The sequence below is a fragment of the Mchenga conophoros genome, linkage group LG3 (genome assembly GCF_057382185.1).
Source record: "Mchenga conophoros isolate Kocher_MC1m ecotype Shallow Benthic linkage group LG3, M_conophoros_male_GT1.1, whole genome shotgun sequence".
NCBI lineage: Eukaryota > Metazoa > Chordata > Actinopteri > Cichliformes > Cichlidae > Mchenga > Mchenga conophoros.
Window position 1 is genome coordinate 10,263,440 of NC_140528.1, and position 19,251 is coordinate 10,282,690.

At 43.1% G+C, this 19,251-nt stretch overlaps 1 protein-coding gene across 1 annotated transcript in view; it reads left to right on the forward strand.

Moving 5' to 3' along the window:
* Nucleotides 1-19,251, forward strand: part of LOC146577218 (protein NLRC3-like) — a 184,246-nt gene that overhangs the window by 48,639 nt on the left and 116,356 nt on the right. The gene's annotated exons all lie outside the window — the stretch shown is intronic.

Consider the following 19,251-nt stretch of genomic DNA (forward strand, 5'->3'; position numbering starts at 1 on the left):
TGAAACTGTGGTCTCCATCGGTCATCCATCGCTCCCAGGCCGCTCGCAGCCTTACTTTGAACGGGCGGTTCACACCGATGTCCAGCGGTTGGAGTTCCTTTGTCAGGCCTCCCGGAATGACAGCAAAGCTCACAGTTCATTTGTTTCACTAGTTTTTTCACATCGGCTGTGAGATGGGCACGCATAGAGTCACAGATCAACAGCGATGGTGATGCGTGGAAAAAAACCACCTGGTCTCCTTACATACACCTCCCTCAGCCAGTCTTTCATCATTTCCTCATCCATCCAGCCCTTTTCATTTGCCTTAATGATGATTCCTGCTGGAAACTTCTCTTTAGGCAAAGTCTTTCGCTTAAAAATCACCATAGGCGGCAGTTTCTGTCCATTAGCATGGCAGCCAAGCACAACAGTAAAAGAAGACTTTTCATACCCCGTTGTGCGTATCGCTACCGTGCTGGTCCCCTGCTTCTCCACAGTGTGACTCACCGGGATGTCAAAAGTGAGCGGGACCTCGTCCATGTTTGTGATGTGGCTGGGCTGGATGTTTTTGTCGCCGATGTGTTTGCTGCAGTAGGAGCAGAAGATGGCCAGCTTTTCCTTATAATCCGCTGGAAGTTGCTGCGCTACCGTAGTCCTGGTCCGGATGGAAAAATGGCACCGTTTCATCAAACGAAAGCACCAAGACGGGCCTCCTTGGAAATGTTCAATGTTCATCTCTTCAGCTAGTGAAACTGCTTTTAGCCGAATGGTGACCGTCGAAACGCTTCTCCCGCTCGTTCTTTGCTCGATGATCCACCGCTCGAGTCTTTCCTCCAACTCGGGCCTCCTCGCCTTATGTCCGCGGAAACTCAGCTGCGTTTTCTTGACCTGCCGGAGCTTGTTTTCTAGCTTCCTCCATTTGCAAACCATCGATTTGTTAATCTTAAATTCTCTCGCCGCTGCTCGATTTCCATGTTCCTCCGCGTAGCTGATGGCCTTCAGTTTAAACTGTGCTTCGCAAGCGTGTCTCTTTGGCATTTTCAGGGTTGTTAAAACAACGATGTTCTGCATAATGCACATACCTGTTCTTTTATACAGGTATAAAAGAACAGGTATAGGGCGCACTGCGCTATAGTAGGGCGCACTGCGCTATAGGGCGCGCCGTACTTTTTGAAGAAAATCTAAGACTTTTAAGTGCGCCTTATGGTCGTGAAAATACGGTATGTGTAAAAAGCAAACGTAGGAGCTGTGATAACTGTCTTCTTTTTTTTTTTTTTTTTTGTCCCGTTTGGATCTATAGCCATCAGAATTGTTGTCTTGAGGCCAAGAAAGATGCCAAGCGGATTTATTTTACCAAGTGGATCATCATTGAATTAAGATGGCGCCGGTGAGGTCGGCTGCCGTCACGACTGCTCCGACCACTTTTTCTTTGTCTTTGTTTTTTTAAGTTAGTTTTCAGTGTTTCTAAATCGGCAAAATCATCACCATTGGGTACATTAGGTATGACAGTGACACTCTTGTTTCTATTGGTTTACAATGTACTCACAATTCGAAGTTTTTAACTCCGGATCCGAGCTGGCCGAGTGAGATCTCGAGGGAGAACAAAGGGAAGCGGCGGCGGCCTAGAGGGAAGCGAGCCGGCGTCAGGAACAGGCTGAGAGCTCGTGCACACCGCACACCTCTGCCTAGCATCCTGCTCGCCAACGTCCAGTCACTGGAGAACAAGCTTGACGACCTCAGGGCCAGGATAAAGTTCCAGAGAGACATTCGGGACTGCAATCTCCTCTGCTTCACCGAGACATGGCTGAACCCAGAGGTGCCGGACCACGCCATCCAGCCGGCCGAGTTCTTCTCGGTTCACCGCATGGACAGGACACGGGACTCGGGGAAGTCAAGGGGAGGCGGCGTGTGTTTAATGGTGAACAACAACTGGTGCAACAGTGCGAACGTTGTTCCTCTCACACGCTCCTGCACACCAAATCTGGAACTACTGTCCATCATGTGTCGTCCTTTTTATCTACCTCGGGAATTTACATCGGTCATTGTAAGTGCCGTTTATATTCCACCACAAGCGGACACGGTCACCGCCTTATGCGAGCTGCATGAGGCACTCACACAGCACCAGACACAACACCGGGACGCTGCGCTTATTGTGACGGGGGACTTTAATAGCGCCAACCTCAAACGCGCAGCGCCGAACTTTTATCAACACATCACCTGCCCCACCAGGGGTGAAAGGACACTGGACCACTGCTACACTACGGTCAAGGACGGCTACAAGGCACAATCCCGCCCCCCGTTTGGCAAATCTGATCACGCCGCCATCTTCCTCATGCCAAAATACAAACAAAGGCTGAAACAGGAAGTTCCGGTTCAGAGGAAGGTCGCGCGCTGGACGGATCAATCGGTGGCCGCGTTACAGGACGCACTCGATGACGCAGACTGGGGCATGTTCAGAAACAACTCCGACGATGACGTCAACGTGTTTACGGAAGCGGTTGTGGGATTCATCGGGAAACTAGCGGATGATACCGTGGAGACAAAGACTATCACAACGTTTCCCAACCAGAAGCCGTGGGTGGATAAAACCATCCGCGACGCTCTGAGATCCCGCACCGCTGCCTACAACACGGGACTCATGACGGGGGACATGGACCCGTACAAAGCCGCGTCATATAACGTGCGGAGGGTGGTGAAAGAGGCGAAGCAGCGCTACGGGAGGAAACTAGAGTCACAACTCCAACAGAGTGACTCTAGGAGCCTGTGGCGGGGACTAAGGACAATAACGGACTATAAAGCACCAACAACCGGTATGACGAACGCGGCCGTGACTCTGGCAGACGAGCTGAACACTTTCTATGCTCGCTTCGAGGCTGCAGCTAAGGTCTCCAACAATGCTTGTGTTAGCGGCGCTAACGGCTGCAGACAGGAAGATACTGCCAGCACCGGAAACGTGCTCGTCATCTCCGAGCATGAAGTAAGGAGAGCCTTCAAGAGAGTGAACACCAGGAAAGCAGCAGGACCAGACGGCATCCCAGGTCGTATCCTCAGAGACTGCGCATACCAGCTAGCTCCTGTGTTCACTGAGATATTCAACATCTCTTTATCTCAGTCGGTGATCCCCACATGCTTCAAAGAGTCCATCATTGTTCCTGTCCCGAAGAAACCCCACCCTGCTTCTCTCAATGACTATCGCCCTGTAGCCCTCACCTCAGTAGTGATGAAGTGCTTTGAACGCCTGGTCAGAGACTTCATCATTTCTTCACTACCAGACACACTGGACCCACTACAGTTCGCTTACCGTCCAAATCGTTCCACAGACGATGCCATCTCTCATCTCCTCCACACATCACTCACTCACTTGGACACTAGAAGGGGGAATTATGTTAAAATGCTCTTCATAGACTACAGCTCTGCATTTAACACCATAATTCCCTCCACACTCACCACCAAGCTGGAGCATCTGGGACTCAGCTCATCTATGTGTCAGTGGATCTCCAACTTCCTAACTGGCAGACCACAGGCAGTAAGGATGGGCGGACATGTCTCAGCCTCCACCACTCTCAGCACTGGAGCCCCCCAGGGGTGTGTTCTGAGCCCCCTGCTGTACTCTTTGTACACATATGACTGTGTGGCCACTACCAGCTCCACCACCATCATCAAGTTTGCTGACGACACCGTCGTGGTGGGCCTGATCTCTGATAACAACGAAACGGCCTACCTGAAGGAGATTAGGAATCTGGAGAACTGGTGCCAGAGGAACAACCTCCTTCTAAACGTCAGTAAGACAAAGGAGCTGATAGTGGACTTCAGCACTAAGCAGGAGAGGAACTACCAGACCCCCGTCATCAACGAGTGCCCAGTGGAGAGAGTGGACAGCTTCAAATACCTCGGAGTTCACATCACGCAGGACCTGTCATGGTCCTGTCACATCAACACCGTGGTGAAAAAGGCCCGACAGCGTCTCTACCACCTCAGACGCTTGAGAGACTTCCAACTGCCCTCCAAGGTGCTCAGGAACTTTTACTCGTGCACCATAGAGAGCATCCTGGCGGGAAACATCTTAACCTGGTTCGGGAACAGCACCATGCAGGACAGACGAGCTCTACAGAGGGTTGTGCGGTCAGCTGAGCGCACCATCCGCTCCGAGCTCCCTGACCTGCACTCAATCTACAGCAGGCGGTGCTGGACCAAGGCCAGGAAGATCGTGAAGGACCTCAGCCATCCCAACAACAGACTGTTCTCTCTGTTGAGGTCAGGAAAGCGATTCCGCTCCCTGAAGACCAACACAGAGAGACTGAGGAGGAGCTTCTTCCCGCAGGCGATACGGTCTCTCAATCACACCACCACACAGTACTGACCCACACATACAGTTCTTACACACACTGGACTTTCGTTTTGCACAACACTGGTCACTATATTCTTCATTTCCGGTTAATACTTGTACAGCTGCTGTTATTGTGTATATATTTATTTATATTTAGATTTCTTCATACATTCTTATATAGTTCTATATTGTGTATTGTGTATTTTGTTGTACAGTTATTTTATTTTCAACTTTAATTTATATATTTTATCTTATTCTTCCCAGTTAAATTTACCCTTCATTCTAATTTGTGTTGTACAGTTATTTCATTTTTAACCTTAATTTATATTTTATTCCTTCCTAGTTAAATTTACCCTTTTTAATTTTTCATATTTATTTCCTATCTTATTCATAGCCTTTTCCTTTTTTGTTTTCTTTAGGTCACGAGCAGTTGTCCAAGCATTTCACTACATATCGTACTGTGTATGACTGTGTACGTGACAAATAAAATTTGAATTTGAATTTCATGGCCTTGCCATATTGGTCCATTTGATTGATCTTTATTATAATTATGAATTTATTTTATTTTCAGTTGCAAACGGGACAGACATAACTGTGGGATAGGACAGGGGGAAAGAATGAAAGAAAGAGGGGGAGAGAAAGAAAGAAAACCAAAGGGGAGAAGAGACGGTGAGAAGGGGGGGAAGAGAGAAAAAAAACAAACAAAAAACAAACAAAAAAAACTCCTGGGTCACCTGTATGGAGAAAAAAAAAACAGGGGAGACAGCAAACAACAAAGAGCAACATAATAATAGAAAAAAAAAGCACCATCACAATAAACTAGCTAGCAGTAGATATCAGTAGATACTAAATAATAAACGATATTGTGCAACACTCAAGATAGACAGCGCACAGTGTGCTTTGAGGCAGCAGCCAAGAAAGCTGTAGTCCGCGTCTGTGAATACCTGTGTGTACACCTGTGTGCATACCTGTGTGGATCAGCATGCTTGCATTCCAAAGGTTTCTCCATGTAATGATCTGCTAGGGAGTGTGGGGAGCCACAGCCCCGTCCTTTATGGTATCAAGCATGTATGGAGGAGATCAAAACTCCAGACATCCAGAGGCCCCCAGAACACAAGAGACCAAGGAAGACCCACAGAGGGGCAGCCGCGCCACTGTCCCAGTAAGAGCTGAGGAGAGTCCCAGATGAGGGCTCACTCAGCAGCCGCGGAGCAGAAGCCAGGGGGAGTTGCAGTGACGCGCCCGTGAGCTCCGCCGGCAGCCAGCTGTGCCTGAGTGACTGAGCCCCAGGCCGAGAGGCCGGGGGCACCCCACCTCTGAAATGGCCCGAGCGAGCCCCAATAAGCGGCCGCCAAGGAGTGAGCCGGTGTGTACCCGGACGCCCACCCCCAGATACAAAGAACCACCAACACACCGACACCCGAGGGAGTCTGCCACCGGCAGGGGAAGTGGGGTGATAACTGTGGTGTGATAACTGTGTCTGATAGAATGAAGAGTAGACTGATATATGAAATATTCCTTTATTGGGTGAGAAAATCAGACCATGTCATAACTGCTTTAAGTCACACAGAATAGATATCAGAGCCTTAAACAGGCTGACTTCTGCTAAATGGGTCAAACTGGGCAGAAAGTCTACAAACACATAACATCCTTATAGAATATGATGTAACACTATAGATCAACTTACCTCAGAATATATAAAGCATATAAACAGTTACAGCAATATGATGCAACAAACACAGCAGCTACTGATCCAAAACACTCAAAGCTTCATAGAACTGAAACCAACATTTATTTTTAGCTCCATCCTGCTGCTGATACAGACTTTAGGTTTCTGAACATTAAACTTGTTGCTGCCTTTCATAGTGTGTAACTTGAAGGCCCTGAGTACTTTCTCCCACACTGAAAACACTGGGATGATCACATTATTTGAACATTACCTAATAAGACTGATTCATCAGGGCTGCAATGCCTCACAGATGATGTGCAGCAGTGGCTCCCTCAGTCTGTCCTCACTCTGGACACTTGCAGTCGTCACACATGGAAATCAAATGTGTGATAAGCTGCAGGATTCAAACACAAGTGTAACTTATAAACACATGTTCATACTTTTATTCCACAATCAGAGAGAAAGAAACAGAGAGAGAGTGCAGGACAGACAGACAGGTGACAGTCTCAGGTGTACACACTGCTACACAACAGCACCAGAGAAGCAGGATTTAGTGTTTGTGTTATTACGAGTGTAAACAAGAAGAGTTCCAGATGGTGCAGTGGACACATGTGTGACTGCTGTGATTAAAGCATCTTTCTTTCAGCTTAACGAGTGAACCGTCAGCTCGTTCAAACACACGTTAAAGTGCGTTTGGCTCGACACCACCGAACAGAGGCAGCAATATAACACAGCTAACATTAACAGTGCAGTGAATCCTGCTTGTGCCGTGATGTTCAGGACTGCAAACCGAGCAGCATCACTGACTTTCAGCTTGTTGTGTTTGTGGATATATGACTGACTTTAATTATCCACAAAATCATCACATTCTCTGTCAGATTAAGGTCGACTATTGAACGGCGTATATTTTAAAGGCTTTAAAACCAAGTTAACGCTGAAAGTACAAACATCACTAATGTCACATAACTCTGCCGACAAGGCATAGCTATGGCTATGAAATGCTCTTTGTGTATCACTTCTTCATTATGAAAGATGTCATTAATGCACTAGTAATGTCTCATCTGGAGTATTGTTCAATCATTTGGTCAGCAGCTAATAAGACAGATCTTAACAGACTTCAGTTAGTCCAGAATAAGGCGTCCAGATTAGTGTGAAGATGTTCATACTATACTAATATTGATAAAATGCATAATAACCTTTCTTGGCTTCCTGTACAGGCTAAAATATTCTATGGCTTACTTGTAGTTCTAAAGAAAGCAATTCTGTTAAACACACCACATTTATTCTGCTCAGCTGCAGTATCCAGATGAAATACATCATCATATTACACAGTTTTCAACAAGCTGCAATTTAGTAAATGCTCGAGTTAAAAGTAACGTTTTGTAAAACTGTTACATTTAGAGCAACTTTTAAGTGGAATAAGTTGCCTTAAAAAATTAGAGAATTATTCAAAACTTCAATGAACACTTAAAAGCCGATTTACAGAGCTTTTAGTTGTTGTAAATATTGTAAGACATGATTTGTTTTTGAAATTTGTGTAATGTGCCTCAATGTTATTGATATTATTATTATTATTATTATTGATTGCTTATATTTGAACAATTGTGAAACCTCACTGTGGATGTAAGAGTGAAATTATGTGGATATCTTGAATCCACTTTATTGTGTAATATTTTATGTGAGTATTTGACGGAAGACGAGCAACATCTGTTGTGGAAGCTAACGGGGTTCCTTTAGAATAAACAAACATAGGATTTATTATCACTGAATAATTCTGTATAAATCTATACAAATTATAGAAATATGTAATAGGAAACAACAAAATAATCTAATTTATAAAATAATGTGTGTGTGTGTGTGTGTGTGTGTGTGTGTGTGTGTGTGTGTGTGTGTGTGTGTGCATGATTTTAGTGTTTGAACAGTCATGAATTATCTTTAACAGCAGGTTGGATGTAATGTGTTAGAACTACCAGCAGGTGGGGATAAGAGACCTTTAATGTGTTTGGTGCCACGCTCCACCTTCAGGTTTAAAACTAGTGTTAATGGAGTTTGAAGGTTGAGTTTGTTCCACGACTGCATTTCACTCACTGCCTCTGTTTGTATCTCTGTCACTGCAGGACCAACATGGAGCCAGAAGTCAGCGCTCTCAGGAGGCCGACAAACCTCACAGAAGAAAGGGAGAGAAAAAACACACCTGTGACGAGTGTGGGAAGGGTTTTACTGTGAGGGCTTCACTAAAACAGCATCAGGTCATCCACACTGGAGAGAGACCGTTCAGCTGTGACTTGTGTGGAAAGTCTTTTTCCTTGAAGGGTTCCCTAAAAAAACACCAACTCATCCACAGTGGAGTTAAAGCGTACAGCTGTGATCAGTGTGGCAGAGCTTTTACTCACAGTAGCCACTTACAGAGGCATCTAGTTACCCACTCTGGAATTAAGGCATACAGCTGTGATCAGTGTGGCAGAGCTTTTACTCACAGTAGCAGCTTACAGAGTCATCTAGTTACCCACTCTGGAATTAAGGCATACAGCTGTGACATCTGTGGAAAAACTTTCAGCCAGAGAGGGAGACGAAATACACACCTACGCATTCATACCAGACATGATGTGTACTGCTGTGAACAGTGTGGCAAAGAGTTTACAACAGACGCACACTTACAACAGCACATGTTTACCCACACTGAGGAGAGACCTTATCAATGTGACCTGTGTGAGAAGACTTTTAAAGCTCCACATCACCTGAGACAACACCAACAGATCCACACCAGAAAGAGACTCTACAAGTGCAGCTACTGTGAGGTATGTATTTATATTGTTATCTTGTCATTTTAGCCTGACTGTTTGGAACAAGTCTGCTCATTAAACTGTGTTAGCATGTTAGCAATTCTACTGCATGGAAAAGCAGCTCTGAGTGATTATTCAGATTTTCCTTTCAGTTATGATTTTAGTATTACTGTAGTATTGTGGTGGTAGTATTGTAGTTATTGCAGCCCAGTAAACTGAGTGTGTTAACTGAAACAGTCAAATGTAGTTGGACGTCTGCAGAGATGCTCTTTATTTCAGGCGACGTTCAGGATACAAATGTTGAAGGACTGACTTACACTGTCTTTGTGTCTTTGTTTAGAAGCAGAGCGACAAAGATGGATCCAGTTCTCAACCCTGTCATCACTGTGGTGGTGGGAAAGACTTTCATTGTGACCTCTGTGGAAAAACTTTCAGTTGGCAAGCTGCCCTTAAAGCACATCAACGTAGACACACTGGAGACAAACTGAAATACTGCAAAGAATGTGGGAGAAGCTTCACCACAACAAGAGATTTAAAACGACATGAACTGATTCACAGTGGGGTTAAAAAGCACCTCTGTGATCAGTGTGGGTCATCCTTCACCACTGCAGGTCAGCTTAAATCACACAAAGGAGTCCACACAGGAGAGAAACCACACAAGTGCAGACACTGTGAGAGAAGCTTCTCACAGTCAGGTAATCGTAACATTCATGAACGTGCACACATGGAAGGAAACTACAGCTGTGACCAGTGTGACAAGAGCTTCAGGAATCTCAGTTCATACTCTGCACACAAACGATCCCACGTTACTAATAAACTGTTTCACTGTTACCAATGTGCCCAAACATTCACCTCATTGTCTGCTCTGTGCAAACATCAGCGTGATCACTCAGGGCTGAAATCACTCCCATCACTGGATCACAGTGAATCTGAAGACACAGAAAGATCCTCTGGTTTCTGTGTCAGACTCAAAAAGCTTGAGATCAGGCTCCACAGAGTTCAGATAGAATCATTTAAACTTGTGTTGAACTGAACTGGTTGCTGGGCTGAACTTCTACATAATACAGATCTACATGGGATCTTCTTTTCTGTTGTTTTACTGAGTCAGTTTTGTCCTTTTTTCTCTGTCCTGGTTTTGCTCGTCTGTAAATGATTGAAACTCAGTCAAATAGTTCATTGTTCTCCAGCAAAACGTTTTGGAAACTCATGTTTAACCTTTAAAACTCTGACATGTTTTAGCACACAAGGCTTCATCGGGGAGTTCACTCATGATTGGACCATGAGAACAAAGGTTTTTAGTTCTTTCAAAGAGAGTCTTGGAGATGTTTGATGTTTCTGTTTTTCTGAAACCACCTGAAAGAAAAACTATTTTTCTTGCTTTATGTAGTGTGGAAGTTTTTAATGTTTCTTCATCTGTGATGTTCTTGAATGTGTTCACGTGAAGATGGTACAAATAAACTGTCCTTTCAGCTTTAGCTCCTAATTTATTCATTATTTATGGATGTAGCACAGCAGCCGTCTCTTGATTAACACATGGAGGGCTCGGGATCTGATGGTGTCGTCTCCCTAATTTGCCCACTCAGTAAATCTCACTCATGGCCAAGAAATTGAAATAAACCTTGTTTCCCTGCTGGATAGTGATCCACTGTAACTCTGCTCCTCCTTCCTGTTTAGGATTTCTGTGGCTGAAGTAAAATTCCCTCCATCCATCACTTATCCCAGCTAACCCAAAGTGAAATAAAGTTTTGCTGGTCTTAAAAAAGCATTACAATAATGGGCATTACCAATGCAAACTGAATGATACAGAAGATGAAAGAAGAGACTTTGATCAGTTAATAAAGCTCATGATCTGGATTCATTGTGGCTGCTACACAGATACTTCTGGGTCACTTCTCTCAGTTAGGAACCTTCCTCACCAAACTGACTGTTGGACCACACCCCTGGTTTCATGAGAAATTGTTTCAGCCATGATTTCTCTTCCTGTATTTCAGAGTAAAGACTGAAGTGACAAATGGAAGCATGTTTAAAAAACACAATGTGAGAGACGTTGAGGTCCTTAGAAGTTACCCTGGGTTTTTCTGTCACCCTGCTAGATGTTACACACCTTGTTATTGGACTGATTTCTACTGCTGGACTACTCCTGCGGAGAGTAACAATACTCTTACTAATTAGCTCCCTTTCACAGCTTTGGGGATATTTATTTTTGTGTTTGCAGCGCTGTGAGCCAGAACAGCGAGAGAAAAATCTGCAACAGCGACGAGCCGAATGCTTACGTGAATCGCAGCAGCTGCACATGTGCTACGCTGAATTAGAGGATATCTTTGCTCTGGATTTCTATTTCTACTTTTTCATTTCTATATGATTCTTCTTGCATCTAAACAAAGATGATTCAATTTGCTAAATGTTGATGGCTCTTCGTGCTCAGGTGTAAATGAGACGTAATATTTGCTCTTGGTTTGGTTCTCCTGTACAGAACCTTGCAGTACAACAGAAACCTAAAAACATTATTTGTAGTTGTTATTCTTAGTTGTTCTGCTGCCTAAATACCACAGGGTCTGATTATGAAGTTATTGAGCTGCCCATACTTTACGACCTGCTTAAGTTCGAGGTCACAGCGTCTGTAGAGCAGCTGGAACATAATGAAGTCTACAAGGTTAAAGTTTTCTCTTCAGTTATTGTTCTTTCTGCTGCTTGGTTTGATGGATCTGAGAGCTTTTGTTTTTATTATTGTTATTATAATTATCATTAATATTTTACTCTCTACAAGCTTTAAAATAGTGTTTGTGTTTGAAAAAATTGATTTAAGAATTGAACAGAAACATCTGTCCTTCTGAAAATGGCCCAAAGGCACGGAGACAAAGTCAAAGGATGCAACCTGTAACTTTCTCTTCCTTCATGTCAGGACCATCATCCATGATTTATATAAAATGCATATAGCAACAGTAGCACTTTAGTTTGGACTTTATGATTTCTGTAACTGGAAAATATTATTTTGTTTAAAGACAGAAGTGACCGCATAGTTGCAACATCAAAGGGAAATATTAATTAATTAGCATCAAGTATATTTGTTGCTTAAGCGTTTGCACTATAACTTAAGTAGGATTATAACTTTTAAGGAAGGAAAGATTTCAGATATTTAGTTCACTGCTTCAGTTATTTTATATGAAATTAAAACATTTACGTTGGTCAAATATGATGCTCTAAATCAAATAAAAGTTTGAAAATAAATGATGTATTTTTAAATGCTGCAACAAATGTTCACAAAAAGTAACTATAATTAAAACCAGTTAAACAAAATCAAATGTTTGAATCATGCTTAACCAAATGCCAGGCTGGAGAGCTGAACCTAAAGTATACGTAGAAAGATTTCAACATGTGAGCAGTTTTTAATGTTTTTATCACATATAAATGTCACAGCAGTGGGTCCTGGCCCAATGCTTTGTGTTTTTGGTTTTCTTTGACTCTTGTTTTTCTTGGTTTTTGTTCTTCTTATTTATCAGGCTCTCAGTAATCTTAGTTCTCCCTCCCTCAGTGTTCATTTCAGCCTGTGTTTAGTTTCTGTTCCCGTGTCCCACGTTTCATCGTTTCATGTCGAGTCAGCCCTGTCTCTCTGTTTCCTGTGTCTCCCCAGTCAGCCCCGCCTCCCTCGGGCACTCATGTGTGATACAGAGTAATAAACTTAAATACTTATTTTCCACCCTGATTTACGAATAAATTCTTTACAAATCCTACCATGTGAATTCATGGATTTTTTTTTTCACATTCTGTCTCTCACAGTTGAAGTGTACCTCTGGTGCAAATTACTGACCTCTGTCATCATTTTAAGTGGGGGAACTTGCACAATCGGTGGCTGACTAAATACTTTTTTGCCCCACTGTACAGCTGATTATGATGCATGTTTTACTATTGCTATGTTCACATCATCTGCTTGGCTTTATTACTGAAAGCCTGGAGATCCTCTGACGTGTGCATGGCTGATGTGAAGTATGATTAGTCCTACATGACATCAACAACAGAGGCAATGAAAGCTTTGTTGTTAACAGGTTGTAGGTAAAGTCAAATGTCTACTTCTACACTTGTGTTGGGTAAAGTTCTTCTCACTGCAGCAGATTTATATCTGTGCTTTCACAGGGCGTGATGTGGAGCTCAGCGCTGAGGTGCAGGTCTCCTTGGAGACGGCATCCTGGCTGAAATATTATCATGCTTCCAAAACATTTCAGCTTTTATTTTGAAAGAAACAAGACTTGAAAACGAATCCCCTTCTTCCTCTTTGTCTTTGTTCTTCAGAGGAGTGTCACCTGGACAAACTCAGGGCTGTTCTAGAGCCTTTCTTATTATTTGACTCCATAGAAATAAAACTGAATGGAATCAAACAAAAACTCCCAAACAGCTAAAACACTTTGCTTTATTCTCTTTTTTAACAAATACGTTGAAGTCCATCCACAACAACACAGCTGAGATCTCCTTTGTAATCAAGTGTTTACATCCTTTGTACAGATCTGCATACAAAACAATCATTTACGTCCCACAGAAGTCTAGTTACACGTAACTATACAAGAACTGGTGAATGACAGAAACATGAGACACATGATCACAGGTGATAACAAAAAGAGAAAGAATTCATGTGTTAGTGATGTTTTTCAGCCCTGATGGCTCATGTTGGAGAAACAAGCTGAGGTACGTGGAAAGTTCACACACACAAGTGGGCGTGAGCGCACACACAGAGAGAAACACAACTGAAGCATCTGTTTGCTGTTTCTGCTTTCATCATCTCTGCTGCTGTGTCAGGCTGGGGTCTCTCAGTGACGTGGTTGAGGTGAAGTATGACGAGTATCCCTGATTCAGTCCATCGAGACAAAGGGCAAAGAAAGCTGTTGTTAACAAACTCTATGGTGATGTGGCATTTAGCTCTGACTCTACGCTCTGCTGAATCCTTTGAACCTGCTGATCAGTAAAGCTCTACGTGCTGCAGCAGATTGACCTCATCTGTGTTCACAGGTGTGGACCTCAGCGCTGAGGTGCAGGAGACTTTCATTCAGTTCTCCCTGCAAACAGCATCCAGCCTGGAAATACTGTCATCTTTCCCACAAATGGTGCTCTTATCTCAGAGAAGAAGTCTGATGTAAATAACTGCAATCAACAGTGATGTTCTGCACAGATCACTTTTCCATTTTGCTCTCTAGATGAGTCCCAGCTGCCTGACCTTGTGTCCAGGTGATCGTCTCACTGAGGAGCTTTTGTTCTGAAAATCTCACGTCCATCACCTGTTTCCTTTTTACTATCTCTGCTCTTTCTTTATTCACAATGCTCATAATATCACACAATTATATTCATCACCTGCATGTTTTTATCCAGCTGCTGTTAGAACCAAACAAATAAAAAGGATGAAAAGCCTGAAATCCTTTGATTTATTACATTTGAAACAAATATGAGAGCATCCCTAACAGCACAGCTGAGACCTTTGTTTTAATCAAGCCTTTGTATCGACACACTTGTAAAGATTCATATACAAAACATAATAGAATAAATCAATATAAAATACACATAATCACAAAAATGCAGCCATGTTGTGAGTTTGCATCTAAAACATGCATGTTTCCCTTTGTACAGGCAGATTTACAGCAGACAAAGCAACACGCTGATCGACTTTGACCGCTGCAAAAACAAAATACCCACCAAGTCTGAAGTCGATCAGAGGAACTGTTGACAGACTGACAGACAAACAGATGCTTGATTCATTAGTGCGATTAAATGTTCTTCTTTAGCAGCATCACTTCATGTGTTTGTGTTCCAGGAATAAAGGTCTGTTTAAACTGGACGTCTCCTCAGCATCACTCGTGCTGTCGTGGTTTCAAAGCTGTGCAGAAAGAATCTGAGGGATGATACAGAGGTGAGCAAAGTTACAAACATCCAGCTGTGCTGCAAATGTTTGCAGAGCTCCAAACTCTTTGGCTTTCTGCAGAGCAAGTATGGAAGAAGCACCTGAGCTAACTTCAGTTTAGACGATATGAGGAAAAATGCTGCTTCCCAAAGTTTCCTACAAGTATCCAGTTTATATTTAGAGAAGCGAAGGCTCTTTATCCTGACAACTACTCCCTGGTGGATCCCTGTCCTGTGACAGCAGCAAAGACTGTGTATCAGTATCATCAAAGCCACTTCAATAACCAGTGTTTAAAGCTCTCTAGCGGATGGACTTCAGTGGCAGCAGCCTCTGTCTGCTGTGTACAGAAGGTTCTCTGATGAAGCACACAGCAGATGCTGCACTACAACAGCAGCAGCAGCTCAGCTTCAGTTTGCTTCGACGCCCTTTTTGACCTGTGAAACAGCAGAAAATGAAACATTTCAACACCCGTTTGTTAGCGTGAGCTATTCTGCTGTTTTTCATCATTTCACAGGTGAAATAAAATCACATTTACTTCCTGTAGGAGTGATCGTGTCCAGCCTGACTGAGACCATGTGCTCCATCCTGCACAGGTAATAAACCTCTGACATGAAGGGCTGTCAAGTAGTTTTAGACAAATGGGGGTAAAAGAGACGTTAAAAGCTTAAAGAGAAACTACATTTTCTAAGAACTGTCTGACGTTCACCTCTCACACAGTGGATACGATTCTGCCGCTGCAGGAATAATCTTTGTGCTTATGAAACTGTCCATGTGTTTGCAGAAAATGTCACATGTTCAAAGCCATCCCAGCACCTGGGGTTTGTATAAGTGCAGCTGTTGGTGGGGAGATAGTCTCACTCTTCTATATAAAGAGTCAGCAGGCAGCAGATCTTCATCTGTGATCTCCTCCATCATCACGTCTTCACTCTTCAGCAGCTATGGCTTCACTTCGTGCCCTTCTGCGAGTGGTGCTGTGCTCCTCATGGTTTCTGCTTCTGCCTCAGGCGGACTTTGATTTACAGAGTCATCCATAATATTTTTTATTTTTTATTTTACTGCCCATCTATTTTCATACAAATGTCTCCGTCTTATGGAAAAGGGGTGGAGCTTATCCAACGAGGACAGGCAGGGCCCCCCCAGACAGTTTAGCAGTCTATACAGGAGGCTGACCTTTGCAACATGTACTTCTATAATGACTTCACCATTTAGGTTATTTGGTTATGTTTCACCCTGGATTTTGTGTGATAATATTTATTTTGTCCACTGATTTAAAAACAACAAACTATATGAATATAAAACAGAGTGAACAAAAAAACATCAGCTTTGGAAACTTTGATGTAAAATTCTGCAATTGTTTTCTCAGATATAGCATAAATCAAACTAACATACATCAGTGTGTTATTAATGTGCACACACACACACACACACACACACACACAGACACACACACACACACAAACACACACGTGTTACAATAAACAGCTCTTATGCTTCTGTATGATTCTCAGTGCTTTCCATTTGCGTGTCCACAGGTTGCTGTAAGTGGTGCTTGACTGCAGTTTGCTCTCATTTCAAGTGGTTTGCTGTCACAAAGCCAACAGGAAGTCCGGCCATGGTTGAGCCAACTGAAGATGGGTTGAAGGTGGCGTCCTCGTTTCCTCTGTGAGTGCGAGAGGACAGACAAAGCAAACACCGTTTGGACAGCATTAAAATATTTACACTGATGATTAATGTTGTGTCTTTGCACCTGTAGCGATACATGTTGGAAAATGGAGACTTTAGCCACCAAGACTGACGTGCCTGGAAACTTCCCTGTGAGTACGCCCACAAAGACAGGAAACAGTTTAGCCACCGCGGTTAATCCTCCATCATCATCATCCAGTATTTTTCACATCTTTTCTTCTGCTGTTTCCCTTGTTGTCAGTCACGGGTTTGTGACTGAAATGCGTGTGGTCGACGGGAAGCCTGACGAGTACGGCCTGAATCATTCCATCAACACCGGACGGAGTGAAACCTTTGTTGAAAACAGATTATATGGTAACGTTGCATTTAGCTTCAGTAAACTGTGAAGTTACAGCAGCAGATTTACATCACGTGGCTTCACAGGAAGTAGTCTGGACCTCAGCGCTGAGGTTCAAGCAGCTCTGCTTGCAGACGGCATCCTTCCTGAAAATGTTCTTCATCTTCCTAAAACCAGAACTTTTACATTGGTGCTGAAGTTCTATATAAAAACAGCCTGAAATACAAAGTGATGTTGTGCACTGATTACCTCACACTTTCCATGTTTCCTTCTACAGAGGAGTGTCCGCCGGAGTGTTTTGTCTGATCTGTTGTTGATCGTCTCATTGACACTGCATGCAGATCTGACACCAGGGCTGGACTGGGACAAAAAATGGTCCCGGGCATTTTGACTGGAGACCGGCCCCCCAGGTATTAAAGGAAAAACCATGAAGCCTTTGAATGAAAACAAACGCTGTTGTCACAGTGATGGACGCTGTCTTGTTGGTATACATGCATCAGTCTAATAAACTTAAACCTGCACCATCCTCCCTGTCCTGGTATTCTAAACAGGAAGTAGACTGTTGCTCGAGTTAACCTCCTGAACATCTACAACACACGGTGGAAACCTGACATTAAGACAGAGACTAGAGGTGAGACATGATCATTGCTGATTACTGATGACAGATTTAGATATGTTTTCATAAACCTTTCATTTGCCACATCAATAAACAGCACGGCAGGGCAAAATATGTTTTCTAACATGGCAACCTTTAAAAAGTGAAAGGAGACAGAAAGACAGGTGAGAAAGAATCAAACGGACTTTTTGATGCATTTTACACACAGTACTGGTGCAGAATCTAGAAAATGTGGGAAACACTGGCATCATATGCAGTACTTACTTCTGAAGAAATTATGATGGGACCCTAAAAAATGACTATGTACAATAATGGATTTCTATACATTTTACATCAGATGAAAACGTTTGTTGTAAGATTCAGATAATTATTTATTAAAAGTGAGACATTTTAAATGAGAACAAGAAAGAAAAGTATGTCTTTGTGCCCCCCTCTCCCTGTTAATGCCCTACCTGTCCCCCTGGCAACACTTTGCTAGACCCGCCCCTGCACAGTTACCAGCTGTCAGCTACACAAAAAGGATCCTGGTGTTATTTGTCTCTCAGAAACAGTTCATAACTTCAACTCATTTTTGTTTTGTCATGTTTTGTTCTTTACATTGTCTTTCTTCTACATAATTGTTAAACATTTAATAAATATGTCTACAAAAAGATTTTAAAAATCAGACATTTCACACAGACACCCAAATGATTTCTGACTGATGAAGGGGGCTGAAGGTGCCCTGCTCTTGCCCAGCTTCTGCTGCTCTCTCCCTGCTCACTGTCAGCAGCTGGCAGCCTCGGTCCTGCCTGAGACTCTTCATCTATCAGTGCCAAAGAATATGGGAAATAGCAACGCACAACATGCACATTACAAAACAAGCACATGAATCAGCATTACATTCATTAGTGAAGTGCTGACGTTCGTTCCTAAACTTTGGGCCTTAATTAACATCACTGTGAACTAATGTTTGCTTTGCTTCTTAACCAGTGAAGCAGCGAGGGGCTTTCTGAGGTTCCTGCTCGTAAATGCCCAAAATGAGTCGAGTATTTCTCTGCAACTACAAACTCTGCTTTCATCAGAGGTGTAAATATTACAGCACTGTGTCAGAGTCACTGAGGCTGGAACACAGAAAAAGGAAGTAGATGTATTTATTTTTAGACTTTATTGCCTGGAACCACTTTAAAAATACGCTTTGGGTCACAATTAACTGCAGAAACCAGGAATCCACATATGAACATTATCTGTGCAGAGATTTATGCTTCTGAAGGTAAACAGTGAAAACTTGCAGCACTAAATGCACAGATAGCCAGGCGTTTCACATTTTGGGACCATCTGCCAGTTTTCATTTCTTAGGTATTGAAGAGCAGAAATGATTGAATTTTATTTACATGCTTAAAAATGTTTGCTTTTGAATATTATTTGAAGAATTACCCACACACTCAGGCACTGTGGGCCTGTTTCCCTTTGCACAACCGAGTGTTGGAAACGGGCCTTTTCTCTTTAAACTCTGAGGGGCTGTAACTTTGGCTTCTATTGGCAGATTTGCATGATTGACCCTCTTTTTAAAATAGTTTTAGCCAAGAGAATCAAGCTAACATCACTGTTTTTACGTCAGCTCACGTCACACGAGCTGTTTCAAGAAAAGTCCTCCTGTCACACAGCAATGCCTACATGAATCACACCACTCTGCTTAAATAATAATAATAATGTTTAGTGAAGCAGGTGAAGCAAAGGGCTGCTTTTAATAGGCTGGGAGACCCAGGTGTGCTGCTTTAGCTGCTGAGCCTCTCATGCTAGCCTCCATCTATAAGCTGGGATCACAGGAGCACTGCAGTCCTGACTAGATCAAGGATTGTTATTCATGCAGGTGACAAAAGTTTACATTCACAGAGTCATAGGATTGAGCCTGGTTTGAAAAGCAGCTGTTTAATGCAGCTGCTTAGAGTTCACACACAGTAGAAGAATCAGACTTGAGTCACATTTCAAACACTGGA